Source organism: Thunnus albacares, chromosome 9, assembly GCF_914725855.1.
Source record: "Thunnus albacares chromosome 9, fThuAlb1.1, whole genome shotgun sequence".
NCBI classification, from domain to species: domain Eukaryota; kingdom Metazoa; phylum Chordata; class Actinopteri; order Scombriformes; family Scombridae; genus Thunnus; species Thunnus albacares.
In genome coordinates, this window is record NC_058114.1 from 28,475,011 (window position 1) to 28,493,722 (window position 18,712).

At 37.0% G+C, this 18,712-nt stretch overlaps 1 protein-coding gene across 1 annotated transcript in view; it reads right to left on the reverse strand.

The window, feature by feature from the left end:
- Positions 1–18,712, reverse strand: part of LOC122989134 (LIM domain containing preferred translocation partner in lipoma) — a 136,264-nt gene that overhangs the window by 95,907 nt on the left and 21,645 nt on the right. The window contains exon 2 of the mRNA XM_044361816.1: positions 16,430–16,475. The gene's annotated coding sequence lies outside the window, so the exon portion shown is untranslated. The remainder of the gene's footprint in view (positions 1–16,429; positions 16,476–18,712) is intronic.

Genomic DNA, 18,712 nt, shown 5'->3' on the forward strand with positions numbered 1-18,712 from the left:
AAAGGTCTTCTGAGGTCTTGATACATTACAGTGAAGCAACTTCACCTCTAATACCAACAACAACTCCTTTTTTCTCAACACTTCTGTCTCGAGGTCACCTGCTGTAAGCCAATCATTGCACTAGCACTGGCCTCTTAACACAAACCAGCCATGACAACAGGAGTGAGAAAGCTAGCAGGCAAAAATCACCTCTTTGTTCCGTCAAAGCGACTGTTGCTCAGAGCTCAATGAAGAAGAGGGTCCCAATCACAACTCATTGTGTCTACACTCAGACAGGCTGTGTAGCCCAACAAGAGGCGGCTGATTCCAGCTTGACAGAAACGGACGGGCAGCGAGCCTCTCCCCCACAGAGGCGAGAACAAACTTGTTGGGTGGGTTGCAGCAACGGACGTCAACGGTTACTTGTCTACTTCTACTTTAACGGTGTAACAGTGTGTTCTTTGTTTCATATCTGCTATCAGAACCTATCTAAATGAGGCAATTTGATTAATACATTATCAGGTGTTTCAATTATTTCCGATGAGAGGCAGCATCATAAACTGACACCTGCTGTAAGTTTTAAATTGCAAATTGTTCTTTCAGCGTTCACTGGAACTGTTTTACAATATGTAGTCCCACTTTACAGTCAGCAAAGGTTCACCTGGTTCGCACAGGGAGGGCTTCGTTTGTTAAAGGCCAGAGAGTTTCAGACCTAAAGTGCCTTTTGAAGGAGCTATCAAATATTCAGTGTAAAGCCTCTCATAATTAGGCTAATTACACAAAGGAATAAAATGAAGGTTAATCAAATGATAAACATGGCAAATACCGATTTGTTTTCCCCATTAGCTATTGTGAAGACTCCAACCGGCTGATAACCATTACAAATGAGATTTTGAACTGTGACTACTACAAAGAGTAACAACCCCACCCCCCATCAACACCCTGCACCACCTCCCTGAGCAAAGCAGGAGAAAAAAATACTCCAGAATAACGGGTGAGAAATGAAAAGGTGGCTCCAGTGCTTTCATTTAAGTGTTAAAACATCATGTGAAATGTATTTCAGAATCGAAAAACAGCTGTGCAATAACTATATATACTACTGGTACTACATGTACTATATAGCGCTTTTATCTTAAGTGCTTTACATTTTATCTCTCATTTACACATTTACACACACTGATGGCTACCATGCAAAGTACTGGCCTAACCATCGGAAGCAATATGAGGTTAAATGTCTTGCTCAAAGACACCTTGATATGTAATTATTGAATGTCTTTTGCTATTTCCAAAAATACAGAGTTGGAATGCCTATGCCTATAGAAGCCCTATTACATTACCTTGAGAAACTGGAGGCCTTCAGTGGACCGTTTTTAAGTTTCTTTGTGTTAAAGATATGATTTGAAACTATCATAGACCTTCAAGTCCTTAATTTGATTCAGTGTTTCTCTCTTTTTTTGTAAGCAGGTATGAGTGAATCCACAGTATGCTCGTGTGAATTCATGTGTGTGTGCATACATTATTTGTAATTGGGCGTCTGTTACTACTTGTCACTGCAGGTATTTTTAAGTTTGTATGATTTGCATATTTGTTTCCACTAAAGGTCAAATGGAACATTTTACATACTTTTATCTCCTCACATGTTGAATATTGCAACAGCTTCTTCACTCATCCTAACCATAATTCTATCGATTGCCTGCAGACTGTAGCTAACAAGCTTTTAAGCACAACAAAGATGCCTGAGACCACATCACACCTGCTTTAGCCTTCTTACACTAGCTCCCAGTATGTTTTAGAATTGATTTTTAGATGTTATTGATTACATTTTTCTCTTTGTGACCTTGCTCCTTTTTTATATTTCTGACCTCTTCGTACTACACAAGCCTACGCATAGATTGAAATGCTCGGGCAGAGGTCTCTTCTCTGTTCAGGAGTCCCGGCTTCACCGTGTGAGGGGGGTCTCTCTCTCAAGAAACTATGGTCAAATTACAAATACTTATTCTCTCTATGGGGAGTGTATGCTCACAAAAACCTTTCTGGGTTTCTTCAACACTTTTTTTTGTTGTCATTGTGTCAGAAGTTTTTTCTTTATCTGTGCTAATAAACTGAACATGTTGTGGCATCCATACACAAAGAGAGGCAAAGAGAAAGTCTGAAGGGTGACAGTATTTTCTGAAAATATCTACTGTTCAAATGTGCTTCTTTTTTGCTCATCAATCATTTGGAGAGTTACAGAATTACAGCAAAAACAAGAATTATATTCCCATATCACTTGGGTAAAGAAACACACCACTTATTCCACAAGATAATAGCAATGTTTGCTAAAGTAACAGTTCAAAACTTCCTAACAAGATTTGCATGAGTTTTTTGAACAGCTGTTGAGTACTTTACTTGAGTTGTTGGCCTTTGCTCCCTAATGACAGCAGCACAACTTTTCTGTAAATATGTGAATCTGACTTTAATGCTGACTGACAGCTTGTATTGGCTTGGGAAATATCAAATAGAATTGGATGGCTTGCATGACTGGAGTATGTGCTCCTTGATACTGCAAGTGGTAAGATGCGACGTCTCAGGAGTTTATCTTATCTGAGTCTCAGGAGGTTACTGACTGACAGCTGTAAATATATCACAACACAACCTTAACCAGCTCCCGCATACCTCTGTGGCGGATAGCAGACTTTTAAAAAATATATTTGCATCAACAATAAACAAAGAAAGGATCTGTATGTTTCACATTTTCAGCAAATCGATATCAAATGACACAAGATGATCTACTTTCACTTGATTGTAACGGGTAATGTTAAGCTACAGAAGCATATATGGATGGGTGACATGAATGCCACACCTCTAGATAAGGTTTTATCAACAATAAAGCCATTTCATGACATGTAGCTGTAATATTCAAGAAAATTTTTAACCATTATCAACGAAAGAATATAAAGCATTCAACTGAATAACAAAGTTCAGATTGTGTAAGACATTTAAAAAGGAGACAAAACCTCAAAACAGACATTTTATTTGAACTACAAGATTTAAATTATAGAGAAGGTTTGCAAATTTTGGTTAAAAATTGATAAATCCTTATGTAGTTTGTCTTTCAAAATACTGTCCCATTCTCTTCCTGACTCATAAGATGCAACTGAGAGGAAGTAGAAGAAATACAACAGAAATAATTATTGCCAAATTTCCAAATTACAGGAAATTACCGACATCCCTCAAAAGTGGGTGAAAAGCCACTGTAAAAATGGCAGAGACTGACAAGAAAGATGGATAACTTTTATTAAATTCACCTGAGGAAGAGGTATTTGGTGCAGCCAATGCTGACACCAATATATATGTGTATGCAGCAAAGAAATGCCAAACATATGTCTGACATAGTTTAGAAACAGTGACACAATTACAGAGTTTCGTTCACCAGAGAACAAGTTTTTTATATTTCAAGTTTCCTTCACAGTACATACAGTATCTTGGTAATAATCATTTAATATCAAAATTTAAGTGACCTGTATTAAAATGTATGTTCATGACATGTGTTTATGTAAAATGTTCAAAATCTCAAATATCAATATCGACATCAAGAATTCAATATTGTCCCTCAAACATTTGGACAATATAATTAAATGTCTTAATTCTTCTGATTTAAAGTTTAAAGTTCTACTCCACAGATGAAACAATCAGATGAAAGACAAAAATTGGGCGACTATTTTGATCATCAATTAAACATTTGAGTCATTTTTCAAACAAAAATTTTCCTGTCCCATCCTCTCCAGTGTCAGTCATTTGCTGCTTTTATCTGTTTTATATCATTTAAGTTGAATATTTTGGGGATTTGGACTCATGATCAGACCAAACAAGCCAACTGATGATGGACCCATTGGGTTCTGGCAAACTGGAATTTTTCACTATTTTATGAAGTTTTATGGATAATTAATTGGATGAATGATTAATTAATTAATCAATAAAATAACTGGTTAATCAATAAGGAAAATAATTGTTAGTTGTCGCACTATTCTACTCTGTGTAAGTCTATGGTAACCAAAAAGAAAATACTGGCCCACTTGATTTTTTCCACCCTTCTCATGAACATCCTGTTGTAGCATACTTCTGAACTTCTGTGTACAGCAAAAATAAATCATGTGTGTGATGAGTGATTTAACATCCAGACTTCCTTGTTGAGCTGCCTCACTGAAAAGCTTGGGGGAGAACATTGGTCCTTGCCTCTAAATATGCCAATCAGCTGCACTGTGCCTATGATAGCTGAAAATTAAATCAAACTGTTAATCCATAAACTACAGAGATGACAATGAAGGACCATAATTCAACACTGGCCTGTAGCTACACATGTCACTCTCGGATAGGTAGCTAATAAGTGCCTTTGGTTTTGGAAGAGGATTGGGGCAAAGTCAACAAAGTAAAGCTTATCTGGAAGGGAACAACAGTGAGCGAGAAGAGCTATGGACTTGCCTTGAACAGATAAAGCATCACATCAAGCCATCATTAATTGGCCTCATCTGACAGGCATTATCCTAGGGCTTCTTATCACAGCAAAGGAAATGCTTATCATGCAACAGGATGACTTTTTTTGCTGTAGCTACCTGCACGGGCAGGAGAGGGAAAAAAAAAGTACCATCTTCAGCCTTGATGTGTTAATTGCTGCCTTTCATTTCTGAAATGAGCACTTGATGTTAAGAAGCAAATCTCAGCGGGGTCTGCTGGTAGATTGATATGGGAGGGGTACAGTAGTAGTAGAGTCTCTCCTACTTTCAATATTTGTTCATTGTGGTGGAGTCTTTCTAAAGACATATGATGAGGCAAAACGGTGAAAAGTGAGAAGACTTGGACTGTAACACACACGTATAGTTGGGCGTTTCAAGGACAGTCTGCAGTGCAAGTCTAGGTGATAATTAAGTTGACTGGGGTTTCTCTAGAAAAAAACACAGACTCTCTAAAAACTTTCTGAAATGTAATTTATGAAGACATGGACAGACTGGAATCCTCGTCTCATGAGAAAAGTATGAATTGCAAGAGAACACATTTTACCATTGGACAGGGTTAATTATGATCCTGAACTCACAAACAAGTCAGGCGTCTGGTCATGCGACAGTAACTGCTTGTGTTGGCTAAGACTCGAGCGATGAAATATGATAAAAGAGAGGCAAGCGTGTCATTTAGGGGACCAAACTGTCAGCTGTGTGTGTTTTTATAATTGTGTATGTGCGGTGTAGGAGCTGTAAATCAGTTTTGAATACATGTTTATTCAAAAACCCATGGTGATTGGGATGGACTGTAATCTCACTGTATTTTTAATGAGGCTTAAAAGGCATCCAGACCGGTATTTGTAACACCACTATGATATGATGGAAGATGAGAGATCTCCCTAAAGAACAATGATGGTAAAGCAAGCTGAGTTTTGTGATCTTCCATGAAAGCCATGACAATTTTTGGCAAAGCAGACATAGTTTTCAGATGTAATTAAAGGCCCTGAAAACCTATTTTCTCTATAAGCTTCTTACTATGAGTGATGGGTTCTAACATAAACACACAATATTCTGACAAAGTTAGAAGAGTTGTGGTTATTTTACATGAGGATTTTTTTATATTTTTTGTTTTGTTTGTGCTCTTCTCAATTGTTCGAAGCAAACTGACTTAGTTGGAAAAAGGTGATGTCACACATTTCTGTGCACCAATCAGGATTTATCAAATATTTGAATCAAAATGTGGATCAATGTTGAATCAAATCGGATCAAACCTCTCTCACAAAGTCCTGATGAAGCAGGTCATCTGATTGTTTTGACTGAAATTCTTAAGAAAAAATAACTAATCATGTTTATTTTTTTTTTCAAACTTTAACTTTGATTGTTGATGCTTAGTAAAGGATATCTAATATTATAGAGGAATTACTCAAGATTAAAAACTGCATTTTCAGGGGCTTTAAGATGCCTGAAATGACTGCACATTTTTAGCTGTTATTCCTCATAATTATGCAGCAGTACAACACTGACAGGCAGGGTATCTAAGGAGAGGTCTACTGTTTATTTACTGTCAAACTGATTTAAGATATCACAGAGCTAAGTGGATGTATCTTGGCCCACTGACCAGATGCAACATTAAGCACAAAATAACATCCCTCATAGCTGAACAACAACAGTGACTGACACCAAACTGAGGACAGATTAATGCAAAGAGGGACATAAAAACAGAAAAAAAAGTCACAGAATATAATATAATCCCTGTACTGTAAAAATGGTGGATTAGAGGATTTCTGGATTTCTCACAGCCTCAGCCGTATGCTGCTGTAGTCACACCTTTCCAGTCTCTTACTGGAAATGCTTAAATCCTTCAGTAAATGAAACCTCATCAAAGGTCTCCAGAAAAAAACTCCAATTATGGGCCCTCGGTAAGCTGTTATCATCACAAACATCAAGTGAAAATGCTCCAAAACACAATGAATTAGGGCGTTTCTGTTGCCTTTAGTACTCACTTAATAAACTTTTGTTGATTTATCATTCTGTGACAGTAAATGAAGATATTTCCCGCTTCAGCAAGTCTGAGATTCCAAAACCTTTTCATTTCACAGGTAGCTGTTATTTCAATGTTGAACACAGCTTATCCTCTACTGCTACAATGAGCACTGCGCATCTATCCCCTTATTCAAACTTCTATTGGGTTTTGGCTTGGGGACATAATCCCTTCCCCGGCTCGCTCACTGGCAAAGCCACATAGAATCAACTCATCAATAACACTTTGTTTACAGAATACAGATGACTTTGCTCAAGAATCCCCTTAGCACAGCATAGGATATAAAGACATGAATTGAGTGTAAGCTCATGACAATTTCATCTGAGCTTTTTTTTTTTAAATACTTGAGCTACCATTTAAGCAATTGCAGCAGACAGAGATTTCACATTGCAATTGTATCCAATTGAGCTTGAGCTCGGCCCGATGAAAGAGTCTGACAAACAGCCAGGGTGCCTTACCCCTTTGTCTTGACTTACAGGTATTGCTTCAATTGTACACTCTTTTCTTAGGAATAGAAACAGACCCGGCAGGTTGGCAGCAACAGCACTGTTTCCTTCACCCTCTCTATATTCTGCAGCACTGGACTGCAGGACCGCAGATACATAACAATGAGGAGCTTTAGGCCCATAACTTCATCATGTCACACTGAGCCCGGGTTTCCTCATACTCTCTTTAAAAACACACAATACCAGTGGCTAAGCTCACTATAAGATTCTCAGCCACTGTGGGAGACTGTTATTTCAAAGACTATCAGCAACAAAGAGCTTGAGATTGATTACAAGTTGATAATCTACATTTTAGGGCTATATAAAACAGTGGCAATCTCTAAAGCAAGTCACTATATTAGATTTGTTTCATCCGTACGATAAACACTGATGATTTCAATCCACAAGAGTACATCACAGAGATTTTCCCCCACAGCAGATGAGGACTTTAGCTCAGGGATTTCTTACAGATCGCTTTGACAAACATATTACAGCACAGATGTGTTTTTTTGATGTTAAAACGCTCTTGAAAGGGCTCGGTAGAACAGAGAAAAGCAGGCGATTGTGTAAATCTAAAAGTTGGACACGTTTGGACTTCCATGATTCATCCACAGATCATTTCTTGAAATAAATCAGATCTTTGTCTATCTGCTGAAGAAAAACAAAGTGCTGAAATCCTGCTTGGCCGAAAGCATCTGTGCAGCATCAGAGGGGCTGGGTTAAATGCTCTGGGCTTTAGTCCTGGTGCCCAGTTGTTTGGACTCTTACTTAATCTTTTCCTTCTCCACTGCTCACTCGGCAGCGCTACGACCCTTGGTGACCTATCCAAAGAAGATTAATTGAAAAGCAAAGTTAAACTAGTTGTTTTGGAGGGCTTTAGCCTTAATTGACTGATGACTGTTGCTGTTTATCTGTTCCTGCTGCTTAAAACCAATCCAAGCCCCGCTAACTGGTCCATCTAAAAATCCAGCCAGGGTATCTATGTCAGCCTCTTAATCACTCTGGGGTTGTCTTAATCTAATCTTTCCCCCCCTAAGCATGTCTTATTTACTTGTTTTCTGCTCTTCACTTTTCCTTGCAGAGGGTGATTTTTTCCCCTCTACAGCACTTGTTTAAGAACAGACCTTCATCCTCAGTGTGTGAACATGTGGCTTGATGGCAACCATCAGACATATTTGAAGAGCTGTGAACAAAAGGCACAATGGTTCTATCATATGCCAGTTCAATACACCATTATTTTCCATTGCATAGTTAATGCATGTGGCCCCTCCCAGCCAACGGGGTGGCATTGATTCAATAAAATAGATTAAAGCTCACAGTGTCTGCATTCTAAATATGCTCTCTCAGTGTCACAGTACCAGACATACAGTTAACCAACTGAATTAATACTGTTGAAAATGAACTGCCAATAACAGAGGTATAAAAATGAAGACAGCACAGCCATCAAGAGAAAGCAAGTCCAAGCAATCTGTATCTTAACTCACTATAAACTACTAAACGGTCTTGATTTTATCTGCCTTTTAGCTTTTTTGCATGAAGATTGCATGAAGTCAAAATCAGGTGGTGGATTTTTACAGAAGTTCTCTGAAATTAAGCTTCTTTTCAAATGTCACAGTTTCAGTGGGATACTATTTCAGAAATACTATGCTGCTAAGTAATCATTCTAACTATTTTGTAACCAATATCATAACTAAGGTTTAAATTAAAGAGATACTCTACCTACATAATTGTCTTTTTCTAAAAATAAGACCGTTAAAAGATGGTTGTTTTGTTCTTCAGAACGGAGGCAAATGCGAGCTACAGACAGAAGTTGTGTATTAAGCCATGTTTTGCCTTTTTTGGTGAAAATATGGATGTTTGGAACATGCTGAGCATACAGATGGGAAAGCGAGGGAGTGAATTATGTTGCAGCAGTCGTTTGAGAGGTTTATACTGACTTTTAGAAAGTTCGGTTACACTGTGAAAACTTGCCACCATTGGAGTACACCTGACGTGAATAAAGCTGACCACAGCCTAGGACAGTAGCCAGGGTTTAATACTGACGTCATGAGTCTCCTCAGCGCACCACAAACATACCAAAAAAAGGTCTTTTTGAATTACTTGGATTTTTCATATTTTAACTATTTAATTGTTCAGTGAAATTTTGTGTAAATTTTATTTTAGCAACATAAAGGTCTTAATGTTGCTGTGTTCACAGTCCTCTTCACACTATCAGGACTAAAATTCTGCGTAGAAATGCCGAAGACTATTTAATCATTCTTATGTTGGCCTAAAAGTATGGCAAAGTAATTACACAGTCTGAAAATAATGGATTTGGCTTATAATATACCAGCCTTATGTAATTTTTTTTACAACTGTAAAATGTAAAGTTCCTTCATATTGCCTAAAACAAGGAATTCCTCAAAAAATACAGAGCACATGACCTCAGTGGTAACCAACCTTTAACAGCCAACTTTCAGGCTTACAGGAGGAGAGTATTTGATACTAAAAAGCTTGATTTTGGGTGGAGTACTGCTTTAAGGAAAAAATTGGCAAACTATTTTTTTCCAAACTGTGTGAAACAAATTAAGTGAGTCTGGTACACACAGCAATTCCTTTTTGATGGCTTAAAACAACAAAGTCTGTGACAGAATATCTCCCTTTGGGGAATCTGTGATTGCATCTTTAGGACAGATATCACAAGCAAATTATTTATTTGAGATGCTACGTAATCTAGCTCTGACCACTTGGGCATGTCCACTTCAACCGTCATAACTCAGTGACTATTATCTAATGGAGCTGGATGGGCCAGAAACTCCACAGTAATGTGTAAAGAAAGGAGAGAAGGATAAGGAAAGGAAAAGGGAAGGCAGGCAGAAAAGAAAGATTACCCCTGTGACATGACTGCACTGTCAGCCCCGTTCATCTAAATCTGCCAAATTTGATGTTAATGAGGTGCAAAATCCCATGATAATAGATGCCAAAACAGAGCATTCGTGGCTCTTTGTTAAGCAGTGCTTATGAATGTAAAACACTTCAGGCACCATGTAAGCAAACAGTACAATATTCATTGGCTTCATCATTTGTTCTGAACTATCCAATCAGGACAATCTTGGACTATCACTGGACTATACCATGTCATGTTTTAATGTGCTGACACCAACACACATCACATGGGTATATGGTCCATTTAAGAAATTTGTATGCCACTATACTACAATAACACAGTCTCAACACAGAGCAGGGCTTGTGGAATGTGACACTGGTGTTTTTAAGGGTTTCAGGACACAAAGTCTCTAGACACCCAGAAAATAAGTTCTGACATATAGTAGCATCCTAAAATTTTAATATGTTGGACACTAAAACTAGATGCTGAAGAGTTGAGAGATTATCTACCGTATACTGTATATATTTTATTGACTTGATATGTGCAAAATTTTCAGATGGCATTATGCAATGTAAGCAAATACCAAACAAACATATTTGGACAAGATTATGTCTGGGGTTTTCTTTCAGTCCTGAAAGCGGTTTTAACACCAAATGCAAACATAACTGTTGGGATTATCAGGTTGGAAAAGCTCTGAAGAAACTGTGAAGAACAGTATGAATCAAAATTAGGACATACTGTATGTATGTATCTAAAAGATGTTTACCTTACTTAAAGTGGGCTGGTATTCGGTTGGATTGAAATACATGGCTTTTGAATGAGAAAGGAGAACTTGCCTAAAATACAAAATTGCCAAAAAAGGAGGCTGTAACATAATTTCCCTGGTGCATCCCCAGGAGAGTACAGCAAAAATTGGAGGATTTGTCCTTTCAAATTAAGCCTGTACATTCAAAAATGAGTCAAGGAAAACCATGGCCATAGCTCCAACCAAGCCCAACAAAGAGTTAAGCATTTGAAATTCTACAGTGAAGCTAAACTGTTCTTGAAATTCAGCTGGCAGCCGGCCTCGCTAGTCATCCGTCGATTTGATGTGCGCTTCAAGAATCTGGCCCAAACAGACAAACTGTGAGCCAGGAATCCAAACAGTCTGAGAAACCAAGAACCTTCCCTGGCAAGTTAAGTTCACAGTGCCACTGTGGCCTGAGCATGTAAGGTAGTCTCTCAGTCCTCTTCTATGCTACTGTGATGCTTTTATGTTGGTTGAGAAATAAAACCAAACTTCTCTGTGCAGGGTGTCATTCTATTATTTGTCATGAACCAAGAGGGTGTATGAGTGTTTTTGAGGTTAGCAAGGTTGTGGGTAAAATGTATTTAGTTGATTTTAGCCCTCACTATGCAAACAGTCACATTTTCCTTTGCTTATTTATGCTTAAATGTCTCTTAAGGGTTCTGAAGTTAACTAAAGAACAAATAAATGATAAACCTCACTGGATAAAAAGCTTTTTTATATCCTCTTAAAGATACCACTCTTACAAAAATCACTTTCAAAAACTCCTGAAATGTCCAGCACTTTGCACTTGTTGAAATGTGCTATACAAATAAACCTTGCCTTGTCTTGCTTATGTGATCATTTATTTTTCAAGTATGAAACAATACAAATATTGCTTTTTATGTGAATTGACCAATGACTCTATACTGTAAATGAATTGTTGTGAGAATAAATAGGGAACCCCTCTATGTCTGTAGATGAAGATGTGACAGTTGCATTTTCATAAATCTACCCCAGACAGACTCTAGTCCTGATCATCTGCACTCTTAGTCTGTCAAATTATGAATGTACTGCACATGTTAAAAAGAAAAACTTACAACAAAGAAAATATATTTTTAAACTACTGTAAAGCAATTAGTAAAAACCTTGAAAAGATCACACAGCTCTTTCAATATGTAAAAGACAAAGTGATTTTACCATCACTGATGACCCTGACACAAATTCAAGCCCATAGTTTCCATGGCAATTTTCTACAAAACAATATGTGGAAAAAACTGCCACTGGCTCTTTTGAAGAATACATCAATGTATCTGTTATATATTTGTTGATAGTGACTAACCAAAGTGGAAATTATTTCTCAAAAAAGGCATTAATCTTGACAGACCTATACAAAATAAAGAGCTATATGTATTGCAGGTCACTGATTACAATGCATTTATGCTGTTTAGGTTAATGAAACCAAATGTGACACAGTGTTTGAGGCACGGTTGTCTGGGAGGCAAGTTTTGTTTTATGTGAGCTCACCAAAGCAAAGCATTTCTGTCAACTATGTTGAAATGGCAATAAAGCATTAACTCCAGTACCACTGACAAATATTTTATCACTTTTTTACCTGAAGGTCAATTTCAAATAACCTTAAAAATCATCTGTACCTAGAAAACTAGACCAATATGAGCAACATTTATCACTAAATGTGATCTGTAGAAGCTACAATGCTACATACATGTAGCTTCATTACTGGGGTTTAAAATGACCTTTTAATAATCCAAATAATTACATTAAATGTGATATTATATTTATAGCTACAGCATGTAGTTGTCCACTTATGTATGTATGTCCACTTAATTATGACAAACTGCTGGTAATTTATGTTTAACAATTAACAGTGAAGATATCAGATATCATCTAATGATACTGTTGCTACTAGTAACTGAGCTAACATAACATTAGCTAATGTTATAGTTTCAAAGGGTGATGGGCCTAGCAGCTGCTCTGAACGGTCCAGACAGCCTGATTAAGGTGACTCAAATATTGATATGATGTGTTTAGAAGTATAACAGAGATTTAGACCATTATTTATTTTCTGTTAGCATTAGCTGTTGGTCAGTCCTCAACTGCTATCTAGCTAGTATGGCGCCAGAAACTCACGTGTGCAAGAAGTTAACGCTAGATGGTTTATGTGATCTCTTTATATATCTATGAACCAAGCACCGGTTTGTTATTCAGGTTAAAGCCGGAAGAAGCAGCTGGCTTGATGGGCAACTGAGTTTAGTGGAGCCTGCGGAGGAAGTACCAGGACTGTCAGGGTGACACAGTCCATTGAGGGAAGCACAGTCAGGTGGCGGAGGGGAAGGCGACATATCAGCCTCTCATAATCAGCAGAATTCGCCAATGCCGATAAAGCTTTTATCAGCCGATACCGATGACATGCCAATAATATCGTGCATCTCTTGTACAGACACCTTCCTGAGATGCACATATCTGAATATGACTGCAGAGTAGTTTCACATAGCCACTGAAAATGAGTTGATACATGATCACAAAATAGACCCATGCTCTAATAAACACTGAATTCTGGACTCCTATCAGATCATAAAACATTCTCACACTGTATGTGTGTGTCCATGTCTTTTATGGTTTTTGGTTATGTTGGTGGAAAGGGTTGTGTCTAATAATCCATAGCAAGGCCAGAGTTTGACAGTTTTTGCCTATAAAAAAGAAGCAGGTCCTCTGTCTCGAAGGGCAGAAGCAAGTTTATTATTACTAGAAGAATAAAAGTGTGTTAATGAAAGCCGTAGCAGGGAATGAAGCTTCTTGGACCACCTGTTCAACATTTTCATATTCAGTGAAGAAGAGCTCAGGTTCCCATATGAGCACCTTGCCATCTGTTTCAAAAATATATTGAATTTTGGTATTCAACAACAGTGCATGCTTTGCTAAACACAGACACCTCAGAGCTTGCTCATTTCAGTGCTTGCATTTACAATTTGCACAATATACTGTGTTACTGTATCTTCTGTTCAGTATAGTCTGTGTATTTTGAGAAAGGCCTGTTCACTGGAGGAAGACTTCAGATGAGCATCTTTGGTTGATAGGGGTTTTTGTGACTAATACAAGCTGGTAAAGCTACTTAAAAGTGATTATCCAGACAAATGACTGAATGACGTTAATCTAATGGCACACAGTTTTGTAACAGGACCAAAAAACAAAAAAGTATTAACTGCTCCATTAGACTTTAAAATAGACAAAGTAAGCATGACTAAAACACTACTGAAATTATATTTTAAATCAATTATACCAAGGACCATTAGCGTTATCAGGACACGCAAATACAATTTTGATGTGGCTGTTAAGGGAGTTCTCAGCAGCTTATCAGAAATAACACCAACAAAGAGTCAGCTAATCAGCAGATAAAGACAAAGAAGCACTGTAGACTGAAAGGTGCAGTGTGTAGAATTTAGTGGCATCTAGCAGAACAGACTTGGCAGGAATGGAATATATATTCATAAGTGTTTTAATTAGTGTATAATCACCTGAAAATAAGAATCGTGTTTTCGTTATCTTAGAATGAGCCCTTTGTATCTACATGGGGAGCAGGTCCTCTTCCATGGAGGCCGCCATGTTTCTACAGTAGCCCAGAAAGGACAAACCAAACACTGGCTCTAGAGAGGGCCTTTTGTGTTTTTCGCAAGTTTTGTGGCCATTGTAGGTTCTCCTGCACGTTTGGAACAGGAGGGTGAGGGGAGGGGTATTCACTTGGTTGCAATCTGCAACCTCACTGCTAGATGCCAGTAAATCCAAAACACTGGTCCTTTAATTAATGTACCTAATGCATATTTAAAATGCAGTAATAAGGTCTACAAGCGGATTTTATTATTAACAGGTTGGTTTTTTTTGGATAAAGTCCTGTTTTTTAAAGTATTTTTGACATTTTAGTTGACACTGACATTAGTAAACAACGTAAAAACCAGTGGGCAACTGTTCAAAGAATTATAATAAATAGGCTACCTTATTTTCTTTCTGACTCTTAACATCATTGTCATGAGTTACATTAATTAGGTTAGTGTTGTTTATAGCTGCCTTACAATAAATATGAATTGATACTCAGTGAATTTTCTTTGTTTCTTTTGTGGCAGTTGCAAATGTAATGCATCATATGACCTGTATTTTTGACTTTGGCCACTATGCCAAACTCATCACACCGGGCCTGATAAAGTACCACACGTCCATATACAGTAGTTTTGCAGTGGTGCTATGACAATTAATGAATTGAAATCTTCACTTAATTCTACATTAATTCCTATGCAGGAGGCAATTTTAGCTGGATTGCAAAAATCTGGCTTATATCTATCTGAGGACTCTGAAAAAACTAACTGGACAAAGCTTCATTTGATTAAAGAAGGTACTGTTTTTCTACATTTTTGATCTTAAACACATGACTTGTTTTCCTCATAACCGAGGCTAACTGAATAAATCAGGAATGCATCATGGGAACACTCACAGTACGTCATTAGGGCAACCCCTGCCCTTTAGCCAAGTTTCTGTGACAAAAATGCATTGAATAGGCTTGGGAATTTTATCAGTAATCAACTATTATGTTCACAAAAGTTAAACTTGTCTTTGTAGTTACTGAGATGCCAAAATTATCTTAAAGAAATATGGATACAATAACTACATGAGGAATTCATAAATTTATAGAATAAACACATAACTAATAGAAATATAATAATTATATAAATTAAAAAATAAAATACAATATAATATAATGTCATATAATATAATAAAAAGGCTTTTCTATTTAATTATCATTAGTAAGTAAGTAAAATTTATTTATAAAGCGCCTTTCAAAACCAGAATTACAAGGTGTTGTACAATGCAAATAATTGGGAAAAAAATGTGTATATTACAGACATACACAGTTTGATATCCTGTACTGAAACAAGAATGAAATTTGTCCAGACCCACATGTGTGCATATTAAATCCATGCCTCATTTCCGGTTCAATACAGCAAAATAGTTGAGCTGGGGAACAATATTTCAGTATTTTACACCTTGATGAAATGGCTTTACAAAAACATTTAAATTCAGAACAATAACTCAGACTGACTAGCCTTTTATAAATGACACAGATTTGCACAGTCCAGTGAAAACGATGTTCCAATCATATTTTTGATTAAAATAATTGCAAATATGTCAAAAAATCAGGTGCTGATTATGTCTGTATGTAACTGCAATTTACAGCCATTTTTTTTAATAAATGAAAAAGCTTTTTTTAAAGCATTAAACTGTGCAATGTTGATAACAATAACCTAGATATTAGTAAGTTCTTGTGTTATCTTTATAAAACCATACAGACTGAAATCTGTATAAAACTAACTTTATAAAACGTACAAACACGGAATTGGGGGGCACTGTTGTTCTGCCATTAAGCGGAGGTGGTCACAGAGCTCAATCGATGTCCATGTTGTGTAAAAAATTAGGCATTAAAGAGTGTTATAAATGTGCACGGCTAGCAAAAGCATCTCAACATTCAGTTCCAACACTTATGTTGTACGTCACACAAGACGTCAACACTGTTGTGTTACACATCACTACTTTGATTGCGGAACACTGGCATGCTATCAAAAAAATCACACACTGGGGCAACATTATACCAGTTTTGTTTGGTTCTGTGTAAATCGTAATGAGTTTGGCGTAATGAGGGGTCTTCTTTACGGCAGTATTGCGGGATCTCTGTTTAAAACAGGCTTGTAAATATATTGTGCTGTAGTTGAAAACTAGAGACAAAAGAAAGAAAGGAGGTCGAGCACTTACCAAAACTTTAACACTAAGCAATGGTGGGGAAGACAGGATCAGACACCTGAAAAGAAACAACAATTTAAATGTAAAATTACATTTCACAACAAGATAACCATTTAGGGCAGAATGGATCCAGGTCAGTTCATTTGAAATGCCCAATCTTTGGTTGCATTAGTTCTTTGGGCACCTGATTCCTCTCACTGACTTACATTCAATTGTTTACTTTAGTAAAGTTACCATTAAAGTGCAGCGCTAACTTCTAAAGTGAAACACTAACTTTTGACTGCAGGGGATAAACTCAAAAATGATAATTGTGACTGAAATTTCTATTTCTGGTGTTGTGAATGTCCTACATTCTGTTTAGATACAGGTAAGGGTGGGGGTGGAATGATTTTTGTCTCCAGGGCCCATAGATGTGTATTCCTCTAGCTGAGGAATGCTTTTGTTCTGATAAATTGACATTGTCAGTTTCCCACATTGCCACAGTGTCTCATATACTATAGGGAGCAGTAGTGGGAACACAGATGCTACATACGATTGGCGTCAGTCAATGTGACAGTTCTTGTTTTTTCTTTTCTTTTGAGGGAGGGGGGGTCTATTTTTCTAAATCTGAACTTCCAAGTCGAGGAAGCAGGAAGGAATAGGAATTAATACACCTACACTCCCCTTCTCCCTTTAGAATGGCAAAAATCTCTTTGTACTCACATCATAATTACTGGTGGGCGCCAGTTTGGGATTGTTATCCATGCCTCCTTCATACTTTTTTTTTTTTTTTGCAAGTATAATACAATGTTTTGAGAACATGCAACTGACAACTAAGTCTTTTCTCAACTTCACTTCGGTTTCTTTACGCTGTGTTAATGTTAAGGAACAAGTATTACTTGAAGTTGCATTCCTTCTTCTAGCATATGCTCCCTATTTTCAGAGGCGCTGTTTTCCACATGCACAGCGAGTAGCCAGGCGCGGAGGAAAAGTAACCAGCAGCCGAGGTGCTGGGGACATGTTTCTCCAGGGAAATGATGTTGATGAACAAGCTCTATTTTGGTGTCTTTTCATGCAGTCTGACACTCTTGTTCTATTCAAAATGCAGTCTCAATTACTGAGTAATTTTAATGTGTTTACCTCAAAACCTGTTTTACTTTTCACTTTTAATTAGGAGTGTTAGCGTAGAGCACTGAACACAGGTACTATACTTTGTGTTATCACAAAAAGAGAATGCTTTTCTTTATTACTATCAGGTAATTTGTGTGTTTTTAGTAAATGATTGATAAATCTTCATATCAGAAGACATAAAAATAACCTAATAAATGAAGCATAAATATTGTCTTAAAGCAACTTCTTCCATAAAAATTTGAATAATAATAAGTATGTGTAATAATTAGAGCTGAAACAATTAGAGAATTAATCGGCAGCAACTAACACTAATTCTCTGGTTATAACTTTTCCAACGTCAGGATTTGCTGCTTTCTTCTCTTTAAAATCATTGTAAATTGAATATTTTGAGTTTTGGGTTGCTGGTCAGAAAAACAAAATATTTGTCACAATATTTTGTGACTATTTGTCACTATATAATATCTTACATAACATAACATATACATAACATATACATAATATCAATAAAATATGTTACAAGTATACTGTAGATACAATGGTCTATTATTGACAGAAAGGAAAGACTTTAATCATTACGTTTATAAATATAATTGGTGGTAAACTACATGTAAGTGAACCTGTAAGAGCAGCTGTAAAAGTAGAAGAAATGTTTAAGCAAAAGAAACAAATCTAACCAACACCAGACTGAAACTGACCACAGTCACTGACTATGAGGCAGAAAATGCACCTTAAAAGGGACAGTTCACCCAAATCCTGCCAAAATGTATTTTTTCCACATATCCTTAATGGTATCTAGCCTTGCAGATAAATCCAGCTTCTTCTGAAATATATATATATCTGCCACTGAAATTTCTGCTCAGCACCCCATACAAAAGAAGTGCATGAAATTTAATTTGTTGTTCACAAAGCATTGAAAAGTGACAGAAAAACTCAAAAGCAATGTGCCCTTCAGAAAACATGTCCTGTTTATTCTGAATACTTCACAGAGCTCATTGTCAACGGTCTTTACTGGGACCAAAGCCACAAAAAAGTGAAATCTGTCTATTCTTCTATAACACCATCATCAGCTTTCCCCCAGGCACCACCATCAAGGCCAAACCTCTGCTACTCATACAGCATATACCGTAATTACTGTGCCATCTACCCATACAACATTGAATAATAAAGTAATAGCTAGCTAGGGAC